General features: G+C 44.3%; 1 protein-coding gene across 2 annotated transcripts in view; it reads right to left on the reverse strand.

Annotated features, from left to right (window-relative positions):
* DCX (doublecortin) overlaps positions 1 to 15727 on the reverse strand; it is a 141451-nt gene that overhangs the window by 18378 nt on the left and 107346 nt on the right. The gene's annotated exons all lie outside the window — the stretch shown is intronic.

Below are 15727 nucleotides of genomic sequence, written 5' to 3' on the forward strand. Positions count from 1 at the left end.
ACCACAATTCATATGAATAGAGAAAAAAATTGTCGGATTTGCAAGGTCCAACCACTGGCTGCATTAAAGGGGTTTCCAACCCTTTACAAGTGATTTATCTATTATCAGGATAGGCCATTTTATTTTATCAGTGGGACCCGATACCTCACATCCCTTCCAATCAGTTGCTCTACAGTAGCTCCAGGCCCAGAAGTCGGACCCAGAAGTATACCGCTTCATCCATTGCTCAGGGGACAGCGCTGGTTACTGTGGTGCTGCTCCCATTCACTTCAGTGCGAACAGTGGTGCATTAACCAGTTCCATACACTTGAAAGGAAAGAGCTGTATAGCTGTGGTGCCAAATTCTGGGCTGGGAGCTACTGCAGAACATCGATCTGCAGGGGTGTGGGGTGGTAGATCCCTGCTGATTAGACAGTGAAGTCCTATCATGTAAAGGGCTGGACAACTCCCTTTAATAGGCTGTATTTGCATCTTCGACTTCAAAGAAGTATAACCTTCCATATTCTGACAGTAATGGGCAACCCTGAACCCCAGTTTTTGGGATCAGTGGGATTTCCACTGTCAGACCCTACTTTCTCCTCAGAATGTCCACTTATGTTATGGACCAACTGTGTGTCTGGCCGCATGGCATAGCAGCCAATGACCACATGATTTTGCAGTGATGCAGGCATGCCTTGTCTCCATCAGGCCATACCCTTAGGCCCCTTTCACACAGGCGAGTTTTCCGCGCGGATGCGATGCGTGAGGTGAACGCATTGCACCCGCACTGAATACCGACCCATTAATTTCTATGGGGCTGTTCACATGAGCGGTGATTTTCACGCATCACTTGTGCGTTGCGTGAAAATCGCAGCATGCTCTATATTGTGCGTTTTTCACGCAACGCAGGCCACATAGAAGTGAATGGGGTTGCGTGAAAATCGCAAGCATCCGCAAGCAAGTGCTGATGCGGTGCGATTTTCACGCATGGTTGCTAGGTGACAGTCTATTCACTGTATTATTTTCCCTTATAACATGGTTATAAGGGAAAATAATAACATCTACACAACACCTAACCCAAGCCCGAACTTCTGTGAAGAAGTTCGGGTTTGGGTACCAAACATGCGTGATTTTTCTCACGCGAGTGCAAAACGCATTACAATGTTTTGCACTCGCGCGGAAAAATCGCGGGTGTTCCCGCAACGCACCCGCACATTTTCCCGCAACGCCCGTGTGAAAGAGGCCCTAATCTTTTTACTGCTGGTGAGAAGAAGTCTCTAAAGATCAATCTTGTAATCCACATGGAACAAGTGATGTTTCTACTTCCTTTTTCCAGTAATATTGCTTGATCCTTAGTAGTGAGATCATAGGAACATTTCTCAAAATTATCTGTGGTGTGTGTGTGTATTTTTTATGTATTTGACTGGATCAAACCAGACTGCTCTTTTTGAAGCTTCCAAGACAAGGCACCATGATGATGTCATCAGTCCTAGAAGTCAGGAGACCTCCCTAGATACTAGATAGCATGGTAACTGCCATTGTCCATCAAGTCAGTGTAGCTGGAACTTTGTTACTGCCTGGAATTGGATGTCTTCTCTTACTTACAGTATTTTTGAATGCTGTTTGAATAAGATCTGCGTGGACTATTCATGAAGAGATTTGAATAAAGATCAATCTGGAGACTGCTCTTTTTGAAGCTTCCAAGAAAAGGCACCATGATGATGTCATCAGTCCTAGAAGTCAGGAGACCTCACTAGACACCACCAGATGGAATGGTAACTACTAATGTCCATGAAGTCAGTGTGGCTAGACCTGTAAGTGTGGCTAAAAGTGGAAGGGACAGGTCAGTGGTGATCTAAGACTATCACCCAAAAGCTTAGAGATGGACCTGTTCCATATATGTGGTGTCGTTCAGCTAGGTCCCATGTATATAAAACATTTATCAATGAACAGAAGAGCATACTAAGGATTTGTGTGCATGTTTCCCAAATTACGGTCCTTTTAGTCATAAATGTTATTCTGTTAGTGGACAGCACACATAGACCGACATAACACAGTCACTGGAATTGCAGGAGTATAATTTTTACGCAATACTGCATATTTCTGCATATTATTATAGGCAGTTTCTAACTGTATTTCCAAATCTAGTGAGTCCTCTCACCATCCATCAGTCTGAAGGACCTGGACATTTCTATGTAAGCTTTTTGCGTTTTGTAATTTTATTAGGTTTTGTAACATCAATTTACTATTAGGCTTCATCACCAAACAGAATGACATCTGCTCTCTCCGTGGTGCTGCCGTCTTCGAAAGCCCCGGGGAGCAGAGTCGGGACCTGATTGACATGCTGTATCTCTTGTGTGCAATTGCCGCAGCCTTGTGGAAATGCTTTTGTCTCCTTTCTCCAACCCCTCCATTAAAGGAAGCATGAAATTAAAGCCCGGAAAACATCCCTTGCTGATTAGATTGTCTTGTTACAGGGATTAATTCGTAACTATTACAGATACCAGGCATCCTGAATCGCTTACTAGGGCAATAATGTAGGGTCCTTACTGTATTTTTTATGAATTAATTACAGAGTAGCAAAACTTAAATGTTCATAGAATAAAATTAAAGCCAAAGGCATCTGAGTGCACGGGCCATACAGACATGTCAGGGAACAAAGCTGTTAACGCATTAGAATGAAGCCTTATGGCGGCCACTTGCCTAAATAACATAAATGAAACATAGATTTGTTGATCTCATTAGATTTCATTAGTTAAAAAGGACCTGTAACCTCTCCTGACATGTCTTTAGCAAATACTAGTGTTGCCCTTGTAATAAGAATCCTGCAGTGTCTATTCCTATGACTCTATATTGTGTCACTCATAGATTACTCCTTCTATACGTTATGACTGAATAATAAGCAGTTTGCAAGAAAGGTCCAGATGGGTGTTACCAGTTAGGGGTGTGTGTCCCTGAACAGTCTGATACAGGCAGTACTGATTGGATAGGGACACACCCTATCTGATCACACCCATCTGGACCTTTCTTGCAAAGTGCTAGTAATTCATTCATAACTTCTAGAAGGAAACATAGATGAATGGCACAATATAGAGTCATAGGAATAGATTCTCCAGAATTGTTATTACATGGGGAATGCAAGTAGTTACTAAGAAATGTCATGACAGTTGACAGGTCCTCTTTAAGATGGTTAAGTCTCAGTTTCCATTAGTTAAGGCAGCTATCCAATAGAAATATGTATCAGCCTGCTGCATTCACTCCTGCATCCATGTACAATACGCACAAATCATTTAGGCTAGTTTCACACTAGCGTTTAGTTTCCATCCGGGAACAGTCTGCCACAGCTCTCTGTACTCTGGCATTGCCGAAAGCTAAAGCGTCACCTGTGTGTATCGGGTTTCGACTGGCCGATTCTCAGCATTTTTGCCGGGTTGCGGCCGGATCCCCATTATAGTTAATGGGGCCGAACAGCGACGTTGAAGCCTCCAGCAATGTCAGAATGCAGAGAGTTCCAGCAGAAGGTGCCCTGCCGGATACTAAACACTAGTGTGAAACTAGCCTAAGGGTACTTTCACACTTGCCGCAGAGAATTCCGGCAGGCAGTTCCGTCGCCGGATCCGTCAAAACATATGCAAACTGACGGCATTTGTCAGACGGATCAGAATCCTGATCCGTATGACAAATGCATTGAAATGCCGGATCCGTCTCTTCGGTGTCATCCGGAAAAATGGATCCGGCTGTTTTGCAGGAACACTCGAGGCCAGATCCGTCAAAAAATGCTGGCAAATTTGGACGGAGATAAAACCGCAGCATGCTGCTTTATTATCTCCGTCTTGAAAAGACAAAATGACTGAACTGAAGACATCCTGATGTATCCTGAACGGATTGCTCTCCATTCAGAATGCATGGGGATATGCCTGATCAGTTCTTTTCCGGTATAAAGCCCCTAGGATGGAACTCTATGCCGGAAAAGAAAAACGCAAGTGTGAAAGTACCCTAAGATGTAACAAATTATAACAACAAAGGGAATATGTATAGTAGATCACTATGTCAGACATGCTTGTACAAGTGGTAGTACGCAGGTAAAAATAAAATAGATGGTTAAGGCTACTTTCACACTCGCGTTTTGTGCGGATCCGTCTTGTATCTGCACAGACGGATCCTAACGAATAATGCAAACGCTTGTATCCGTTAATAACGGATACGTTTGCATTATTCATAAAAAAAAGTCTAAGTCAAAACAGATCCGTCTTGACTTACATTGAAAGTCAATGGGGGATGGATCTTTTTTTCAATTGCACCATATTGTGTCAGTTAAAAATGGATCCGTCCCCATTGACTTACATTGTAAGTCTAGATGGATCCGTTAGGCTCCACATAGTCAGACAGGTCACCAAAACGCAACGGAGACCAAACGCAGCCAAATTGATGCATTCTGAACGGATCCTTATCCATTCAGAATGCATTGGGGCTGAACTGATCCGTTTTGGGCCCTGAAATGGATCTCACAAGCGGACCCAGAAACGCCAGTGTGAAAGTAGCCTAATTTGTAAACTCCTTTCATTCTATATGCCATAAAAGAGTATATAGGGATAATAGGTGGGTGAGAGGTGTCACTGCGTCAAACCCACACTGCAAAGAGTTGAGCTCTGGAGGATCTGGTATTTTATCTATATCCCATTGTTCACACATGGAAATACATTCTTAATGAGCATCACCTTTATAGATATAGCTTCTTGCAGAGGATCCTTATAATCTATCTATCTATCTATAGTATCAATCTACAGTATCAATCTATCTACAGTATCAATCTATCTACAGTATCTATCTCATATCTATCTATTTATCTATAGTATCACTAAATGGAGGCACCATCACTAGTCCTGTGCAGGCACATGCCATAACACACAGTGCACATCCCAAAATGAACTTACCGGAAACCAGTGACAGCCAGAGTCACAGGAACCCCACAAACAAAATCGACCAACACCCCAGAAACCACCCCTAAACAGAGAACAAATGGCTGTAATAAATCACCCTGCCCGGACATCATCTTTATTATAGACTCCAATGGAAAGTACCTCAACACAAAGAGACTCTTCCCTGGGAAACAGGTCACAAAAATCCGCTGCTCAACCATTACACAAGCCGCGGAGGTGATTAATAATCAGTACTTCACCAACCCCAAGCACCTCATCCTACACACCGGCACAAATGATATGCAGCAAGAGGGCACCGCCAAGAAACTGTCACAACTAGCAAAGGCCACCCAAGAAAAATTTCCCAGCACAAAAATAATCATGTCTGACCTGCTCCCCCCCCCCCTATAACCCAACAGATCAACACCGAGCTGGCCGCCAGTAATACACAAATACCAAATATAAAAATGGCACAACACCCAGAAATTACACTCCGTCACCTGTATGACGACAAACACCTTGATAAACAAGGAGTGAGCCATCTTGCCAAAAGGACCTGGTACTAGACAGACCCCAGAGACCCCGACCCCAGGGAAGCCAAAGCCCAAAAAATTGCTGGCAAACCACGGGAAACAATTACCCCAGACCCAGCATGGGCGTCGCTAGGTTAAAACATTCGGGGCCTGGGCCCCTGATGTTTTGTCCCATGCCCCGAATGTCCTGCCTGCCAGCTAGATACAACTGTATTGCCGTACACAGAACGGCAATACAATTGAATCTAATACACTGGGAAGAGCTGAAGGACCTGTGGTGACATCACAGGTCATGTGATCAGCAAAACAGGCTGTGATAGGATGACCTGGATGATGTCACCATCAGGTGACCAGTGCAGGATTGGACCGGAGTGAAGAGGAGAAGGAGCCTAATGGTGATGTCTGTACATGAGAAAAGGTAAGTGAAGGGAGAGGCAGAGCAATGCTGGGAGTTGTAGTTATTTAACTGGGATGTATGTTAGGGCTGAAGGGAGGGATGTTATTGACATGGAACTGTGTGCTTGAGGTGGCTGGGGGAGGGAGTGATGTTATTTACATGGGACTGTATGTTGAAAGTGGATGGTGGGGGGGGAATGATGTTTATGTACATGGGACTTAATGTTTAGGCTACGTTCACACTTGCGTTTGGGGATCCGCTTGTGAGATCCGTTTTTTAAGGCTCTCACAAGCAGCCCCAAATGCATCAGTTTAACCCCAATGCATTCTGAATGGATGCGGATCCATTCAGAATGCATTCGTTCGGCCTCCCGTTCCGTTTTGGAGGCGGACCCCAAAATGCTGCAAGCAGCGTTTTTGTGTCCGCATGGCCTTGCGGAGCCAAACGGATCCGTCCTGACTTACAATGTAAGTCAATGGGGACGGATCCCTTTGCATTGACACAAAATGGTGCAATTGTAAATGGATCCATCCCCGATTGACTTTCAATGTAAGTCAGGACGGATCCGTATTGGGACTTAGAAATTCAAATCTAATACAAACGAATCGGTCTTGAACGGATGCATTTGTTTGTATTATCAGTGCGGAACCGTCCTGTACAAGTACAGGACAGATCCGCACGAACGCAAGTGTGAAAGTAGCCTTAGGGGGTGATGTTTACATGGGATTGTGCATTGGAGGCGGCTGGGGAGGAGGTGATGTTATTTACATGGGACTGTATGGTGGAGGGAGGATTATAACTGCAGGGGGCACTGCAGATCCAGGGGACATTATAGGCGGTCTTATTACTACTGGGGGCTCTATAGGAGGGTCTTATAGATCCGCCTTATTTCTACTAAGTGCACTATGGGGGCCTTTATTACTACTGAGGGGTCTGTAGGGAGCTTTATTACCACTGGGGGAACAATAGGGGGCCTTATTTCTACTGGGGACTCTGTGAGGGTATTATTAATATGGGAGGGCTCTTCTAATAATGGGGGCATTGTTGAGGAGCAGGGGGGGCAGGGGCGTAACTAAAGGCTCATGGGCCCCGGTGCAAGAGTTCAGCTTTGGCCCCCTTCCCTCAGTGCTTTGTGTGTCTTCTTATGCGGCACAAGTGTCTTTGGGCCCCTTCAGGCTCCTGGGCCCGGTAGCGACTGCTACCTCTGCACCCCCTATAGCTACACCCCTGGGGGTGGGGGGCACAGCAAGCAGCAGGATAACACTGTGGGGACTCCAGTTGGGGGATAATGATAGAATGTGAGGAAGCTAAGATGTCTGTGTGTCACACTCTGCAGAGACGAGGCGGCTGAGAGAAGTTGTCCAGACCGAGTGGAGAAGATGATGAGAGAGAAGATCTACAGAGAAGATGATGACAGAGAGGAGACATCACCTGGAGGCCCTGGATGTGACAGGTAAGTGCTGCTGTATAGCAAGTACAGCAAAGTGCGGGGAGGGGGGGCAACATATTTATCGGGGCTTGTGCCCCGGATCTTTTGAGACTCTAGCAACGCCCCTGAGACCCAGCCCACAAAGATTGCAGAGGTGGAGGAAACCACCAGCAACACAATGGCAACACACCGCAACAAAGAACAGAAGCATGGCAGAAATAAGAACCCTGCTCAGCACATTCTGTAGCAAACTAATGTAACCCTCAAAACCACCTGCTATGTCTGATGAAAATGGCACTCATTACAAGGTATACCGACTCACACTGACATCACTTATTATCAGCATCTGGAATATCCAAGGGCTGAACCCTTAGATGATCCAGACTTCAAAGAAAGACTAAAAAACATTGATATCCAAATCCTCTTGGAGTCATGGACTCGGGCATAGGATGAATCCCTAGCACCCATGGGCTACAAGGAATTTTCCATCTCTGCACGGAAAAGCAAGACCACCAAACTGGGCCGCCGTTCAGGAGGCATATTAATATGGTACAAGGAGGAGCTTAAAGAGCATGTGAAAGCTATCAAACAAGATGACAACCATATCTGGATAAAAATAAGAAGTTCCATCCTCATCTGTCAGTAGGACATCTACCTCTGTGCAGCATACATCCCTCCCACAGAGTCCCCCTACTACAACCCAGATATCTATGAGGTCCTAAAAGGGGAGGCTGCACAAATCCAGTCCCAGGGCAGGGTGCTGTTCTGCGGTGACCTCAATGCCAGAACTGGCACAGAGAAGGACTATCTGACCTCTGATCAAAACACATATATCCTTGGGGGCGAGACCCACTACCTGGACTCGGTACAGACAATAAGAAACAGCTATGACAGAGTTGTCAACAAGAGCGGGAAAGCACTGCTGAACTTGTGCTGGAGCTTGGGTCTGTACATAATGAACGGGCGTATCAGGGGTGACTCGTTAGGATGGTTCACACTAAACTCCCATGTGGGCAGTAGTGTGGTGGACTATGCCATCACAGACGCAGACCCAGCAGACATAAATGCCTTTATAGTCACCCCTGAGACACACCTGTCAGACCACAACCAGAACCTGCTGCACATGAGATCCACCGACAAGTCAGCCACACAGCTGCCCCATCAGTCTGGTCCCTACAATCTGCTACCATCCTTTAAATGGGTCAGCCAGTCTGCCACCGAATATACCAATGCGACCAACCGACCTGAAATCAAAGAACTGCTCACAAACTTTTACATGAGCTTTTATGAGTCAGACCAACAAGGGGTCACCCAGCCAGTGAAGGACATTAATAACATCCTGTAGACAATGGCAGAACTAGCAGGTCTGAAACAGACCAACCTCAAACGAGCTAATAACAAACAGTCCCAAATGGTTTGACAGTAACTGCAAGGCTCTGCGACATTTTCTAAGGGTAGCCTCCAACCAAAAACACAGAGACCCCAACAACAGGGATGCGAGGGAGGCCTACGACACTATGCAGGCGATACAAACGCACCCTCAGAGAGAAGAAACAGAGGCACCTCTCCCACAAAACTTCAGCAGCTCGAGGACTCCCTCCAGGACAACTCATTCTGGGAGACCTGGCACCATATGGGCACAAAACCCCCGAAAAACTCCCTCCACATTCAAACTGGCAGCATCTGGCTCAGCTACTGCAGGAACCTCTCCAAAAACGTCCCTGAAGAAGACCAAACCCCGTAACAGCAACAGATAACCACAAAACTGAGGCACATGGAGGCCATCAAGGACTTCCAGAACCCTCTGAACTCACTAATCACCATGCAAGAGATACAGGAAAGAATCGCCCTGCTGAAAGGCAAAAGGGCCAGCGGTACTGACGGCATCATGCCAGAGATGATTAAATACAGCCCCCCAGACATACACACTGCACTGGCAAAATTATTCACCCTCGTCCTCAGTGCGGGACACTTCCCCCAAGACTAGAACTAAGGCTTCATAACACCCATCTACAAGAATGGAGACCAATATGATCCAGCCAATTACAGAGGAATCTGCGTCAGCAGCACTCTGGGGAAACTGTTCAACAGCATCATCAATGAAAGAATACTCCCCTCACCACTGACCAGATCTACACCCTGCACCGCCTCTTCAAGACACACTATCTATCTATAGTATCTATCTATCTATCTATCTATCTATCTATCTATCTATCTATCTATCTATCTATCTATCTATCTATCTATCTATCCACAGTATCTATCGATCTATCTATCTATCTATCTATCTATCTACAGTATCTATCTATCTACAGTATCTATCTATCTACAGTATCTATCCATCTACAGTATCTATCCATCTATCTGAAACTGCTTACTGGGACCGTTTTCAAGCTTTAAAACGGTCCCAGTAAGCGGACTGAAACGTTGCATGGGTGAATAAAGGACCACACATTTTTCACCACTTGGATGTGCTGCGTTTTTTTTCTTATTTTATGTTTACTACTGAGGTCAAGTTTATACTGCTGGCACTCCTTTCTTGGACTGAAAAAAAGGTGTCCTGGATATATTTATCTATCTCATATGTATCTGTCCACAGTATCTATATATCTCAAATCTATCTATCTATCTATCTATCTATCTATCTATCTATCTACAGTATTTATCTATTTATCTATTGCATATCTATCTGTCTGTCGTATCTAATCTATCTACCTATCCACAGTATCTATCTACAGTATCTATCTATCTATCTATCCTTTGAATCCGTCTTGTTAAAGGGCTTCTGTCACCCCACAAAAGTCTTTTTTTTTTTTGGGATAGTTACATTCCTTATAGCGCGATATAGGAGAATATAATCTTATTACTTACTTTCATGCGGCCGTTTCTTTAGAAAACTAAGTTTTATAATATGTAAATCCGGTCTCTACCAGCAAGTAGGGCGTCTACTTGCTGGTAGCCGCAGCAGAAAACCGCCCCCTCGCCGTGTTGATTGACAGGGCCAGCCGTGATCTCCTCCTCCGGCCGGCCCTGTCAGTATTTCAAAAATTGCGCGCCTCTGTTCATTCGGCGCAGGCGCTCTGAGATGAGGAGGCTCGTCTCCTCAGAACTCCCTCAGTGCGCCTGCGCCGATGACATCACCGAAAGAGAAGACGTCATCGGCGCAGGCGCACTGAGGGAGTTCTGAGGAGACGAGCCTCCTCATCTCAGAGCGCCTGCGCCGAATGAACAGAGGCGCGCGATTTTTGAAATACTGACAGGGCCGGCCGGAGGAGGAGATCACGGCTGGCCCTGTCAATCAACACGGCGAGGGGGCGGTTTTCTGCTGCGGCTACCAGCAAGTAGACGCCCTACTTGCTGGTAGAGACCGGATTTACATATTATAAAACTTAGTTTTCTAAAGAAACGGCCGCATGAAAGTAAGTGCTAAGATTATATTCTCCTATATCGCGCTATAAGGAATGTAACTATCCAAAAAAATAATAATTACTTTTGTGGGGTGACAGAAGCCCTTTAAACGTGAACAATCCTTTTAAACTTTCCTCTAGTTCTATGGGGGTGCCGGCCGGGTGTATTGCGGATCCGCAATACACTACGGAGGTGTGAATGGACCCTATCATGCAATGATCTCCTCCACTGTATGAGGATGAGTGACTGCTAATGCTTTCCTTCATCCACATACAGATTTATAGTTTCTGGGCATCAAGAAACAACAATTTAATGTGCTGCCTTAAAGATCATTTTACCTGATGAACAGCGTTTTGCTCGTTCATCGGGTGATCAGCAGCACATTTACATGGGCCTATTCGAGGGAACAGTGTTTGCAGTAAGATTCGTTCCCAAATTGGACCAACCATTGTTTGGTGTAAACCTGACTTTTCTTTTCGATCAAATCAAAGATCAACCCCACCTAGTAATCAACCTACTTGTGAAAGAGTAGACACCTATATGTGTCTACTTTAGTGCCCTTTTACACAGGGAGAGGAGTGGGACAATTATCAGGAACATTCATTCCTGATAATCGCTCAGAGTAGGCATCGCCGATCACCCAAGAAAAAAGCAAAACGCTTGTTTGACGGATAATCGTATCTGTCCTGCAGCACCCAAATCATTGTTTGTCAGCAGCACATCCCTCTGTGTAAATAGGGAGGTTCTGCTGACAAAATGCAAAGTGATTAGGGGACGACTGATCGTAATAATGACTGTTCATCCTTTTTTCACTTTGCATCAGGCCATGTTAAAGTGCTTTAAACAACGTCGATCAACTTGCATATTATTGATAGTGATGAGCGGCAGGGGTCATATTCGAATTCGTGATAGTTTGCAGATATTTTGTAGAATATTCGTTATATTCTACATTCTTTTTTTTTACTCGAAAATCGGCAAGGTAATGATCTCGTAATATGCAAATATTACGCAATCAATACAGGCGTGGATCAAAAACGAATATATAGCACTATAGAATATTCGTTTTTTAGAATATTCGTCATTTTTTTCCATCTGAAGTCATGATTCCTCTCTGCTTAAGTTGCTTGACAAGCAACTTAAGCAGGGAGGAATCATAACTTCAGATGGAAAAAAATTACAAATATTCGAAAAAGTTATATATAGCACTATATTCTAAATATTCGCGAATTCTCAAAGTTGCAATATTCGCGATAAATATTCATAATTAGAATACTCGCGCTCAACACTAATTATTGAACCATGCTTGTTCACCGGCCTATGTAAGAGGACCCTTAAACCCCATTCACACTTCTGCAATTTCATTCCGCATTTTGCAGAACGGAATTGCGGACCCATTCATTTCTATGGGGCAGCACGATGTGCTGCCCGTATACGGAATTGCGGACCCGCACTTCCGGGTCCGCAATTCCGTTCCCCAAAAAAATAGAACATGTCTTATTCTTGTCCGCGGACAAATATAGGCATATTCTATTAGTGCCGGCAATGTGCAGTCCGCAAAATGCGGAACGCACATTGCCGATGTCCGTGTTTTGCGGATCCTCAAAACACGTTACGGACGTGTGAATGGAGCCTTACCCTCGGTGTACAGAGAAAATGAAAGGCTGCCAGGCAGCATTGCTTATTTACAGTCAGGTCCATAAATATTGGGACATCGACACAATTCTAAAATTTTTGGCTCTATACAGCACCACAATGGATTTGAAATGAAACTAACAAGATGTGCTTTAACTGCAGACTGTCAGCTTTAATTTGAGGGTATTTACATCCAAATCAGGTGAACGGTGTAGGAATTACAACAGTTTGCATATGTGCCTCCCACTTGTTAAGGGACCAAAAGTAATGGGACATAACAATAATTATAACTTAAACTTTCACTTTTTAATACTTGGTTGCAAATCCTTTGCAGTCAATTACAGCCTGAAGTCTGGAACGCATAGACATCACCAGACGCTGGGTTTCATCCCTGGTGATGCTCTGCCAGGCCTCTACTGCAACTGTCTTCAGTTCCTGCTTGTTCTTGGGGCATTTTCCCTTCAGTTTTGTCTTCAGCAAGTGAAATGCATGCTCAATCGGATTCAGGTCAGGTGATTGACTTGGCCATTGCATAACATTCCACTTTTTTCCCTCAAAAAACTCTTTGGTTGCTTTTGCAGTATGCTTTGGGTCATTGTCCATCTGCACTGTGATGCGCTGTCCAATGAGTTCTGAAGCATTTGGCTGAATATGAGCAGATAATATTTCCCGAAACACTTCAGAATTCATCCTGCTGCTTTTGTCTGCAGTCACATCATCAATAAATACAAGTGAACCAGTTCCATTGGCAGCCATACATGCCCACTCCATGACACTAACACCACCATGCTTCACTGATGAGGTGTATGCTAAGGTGGTATGCTTTCATGAGCAGTTCCTTACCTTCTCCATACTCTGGTACAAGTTGATCTTGGTCTCATCTGTCCATAGGATGTTGTTCCAGAACTGTCAAGGCTTTTTTAGATGTCGTTTGGCAAACTCTAATCTGGCCTTCCTGTTTTTGAGGCTCACCCATGGTTTACATCTTGTGGTGAACCCTCTGTATTCACTCTGGTAAAGTCTTCTCTTTATGGTTGACTTTGACACACATACACCTACCTCCTGGAGAGTTTTCTTGATCTGGCCAACTGTTGTGAAGGGTGTTTTTTTCACCAGAGAAAGAATTCTTCGGTCATCCACCACAGTTGTTTTCTGTGGTCTTCCAGGTCTTTTGGTGTTGCTGAGCTCACCGGTGCGTTACTTCTTTTTAAGAATGCTCCAAACAGTTGTTTTGGCCACGCCTAATGTTTTTGCTATCTCTCTGATGGGTTTGTTTTGTTTTTTCAGCCTAATGATGGCTTGCTTCACTGATAGTGACAGCTCTTTGGATCTCATCTTGAGAGTTGACAGCAACAGATTCCAAATGCAAATAGCACACTTGAAATGAACTCTGGACCTTTTATCTGCTCATTGTAATTGGGATAATGAGGGAATAACACACACCTGGCCATGGAACAGCTGAGAAGCCAATTGTCCCATTACTTTTGGTCCCTTAACAAGTGGGAGGCACATATGCAAACTGTTGTAATTCCTACATCGTTTACCTGATTTGGATGTAAATACCCTCAAAGTAAAGCTGACAGTCTGCAGGTAAAGCACATCTTGTTCGTTTCATTTCAAATCCATTGTGGTGGTGTATAAAGCAGGAAACACAAAGAGGCCGAGTTTGACAACCGGACCTGTTTACTCCCAAAAATTAATGTGGCAAATGTACTGATACCCTAGGGGACAGAGGGGTAAAACTTAACATTTAATGTGGACAATTCTAAAATGAATGGACACTAGAGGATGAGCCTCTGTAACATACAACATAAAAAAGCCAAAAATGTTAGAATTGTGTTGATGTCCCAATATTTATGGACCTGACTGTATACATTTTGAAAGGTCTTATCTTACAGTTCATTGCCAGGCTGCTTTTTCCTATTAAAGTACGTTCACATGTGGCAGATTTGCTGTAGAAATCTCGGTATAAGGCCTCATGCACACGACCGTTACGTTTTTTGCGGTCCGCAAATCGTGGATCCGCAAAACATGGAAGCCGCCCGTGTGCTTTCCGCAATTTGCGGATCGGAACAGGCGGCCCATTGTAGAAATGCCTATTCTTGTCCACAAAATGGACAAGAATAGGACATGTTATTTTTTTTTTGCGGGGCCACAAAACAGAGCAACGGATGCGGACATCTTTTGCGGCCCCATTGAAGTGAATGGGTCCACACCCGAGCCACAAATACTGCGCCTCGGGTGCGGACTAGAACAACGGTCGGGTGCATGAGGCCTAAGGCCGAGTTCACATCACCGTTTAGCTTTCCGTTCTTCTGATTGATTCATCAGAAGAACAAAACAAAAAAATGGATCTGTTATTTTGAGCATCAGTTCTCATGAGTTTGTGTCACTTCTGTGAGAGATCATTTATTTTTAATGGGAGAAAAATAACTTTTTGAAGGACTTTTTCTCGTGTCAAGAATAACTGATCTGTGACGATAGTGAAACAAACTGATGCTCATAATAACGGATCCGTTCTTTTTTTTTCCTGTTCTTCTGACAGATCAGAAGAATGGAAAGTTAAATGGTGACGTGAACTCGGCCTAACTGTCTCATTTTTCTGCATAGGGCTTACTGAAATTCATGTGATTTCAGCAGAAAAAAAAACTGTGCTTTGGAATAGATTTTCAGCTGAATAGATTTCATTAACAAATCTGGTATGTGTGAGTGCACTCTTAGCCCTTTCACACGGGCGTTGCGGGAAAAGGTCCGGGTGCGTTGCGGGAACATGCGTGATTTTTCCGCGCGAGTGCAAAACATTGTAATGCGTTTTGCACTCGCGTGAGAAAAATCGCGCATGTTTGGTACCCAAACCCGAACTTCTTCACAGAAGTTCGGGCTTGGGATCGGTGTTCTGTAGATTGTATTATTTTCCCTTATAACATGGTTATAAGGGAAAATAATAGCATTCTGAATACAGAATGCATAGTAAAATAGCGCTGGAGGGGTTAAAAAAAATAAAAAAATAATTTAACTCACCTTAATCCACTTGATCGTGCTGCCCGGCTTCTCTTCTATCTCCTTCTTTGCCGATTGCAGGAAAAGGACCTGTGGTGACGTCACTCCAGTCATCACATGGTCCATCACATGATCCATCACCATGGTAAAAGATCATGTGATGACTGGAGTGATGTCATCAAAGGTTCTTTTCCTGCACACAGCTAAGATGAAGATAGAAGAGATGCCGGGCTGCGCGAGCAAGTGGATTAAGGTGAGTTAAATAATTTTTTTATTTTTTTTAACCCCTCCAGCGCTATTGTACTATGCATTCTGTATTCAGAATGCTATTATTTTCCCTTATAACCATGTTATAAGGGAAAATAATAATAATCGGGTCTCCATCCCGATCGTCACCTAGCAACCGTGCGTAAAAAAAATCGCACCGCAT

This window comes from Bufo bufo, chromosome 8 (assembly GCF_905171765.1).
Source record: "Bufo bufo chromosome 8, aBufBuf1.1, whole genome shotgun sequence".
Lineage (NCBI taxonomy): Eukaryota > Metazoa > Chordata > Amphibia > Anura > Bufonidae > Bufo > Bufo bufo.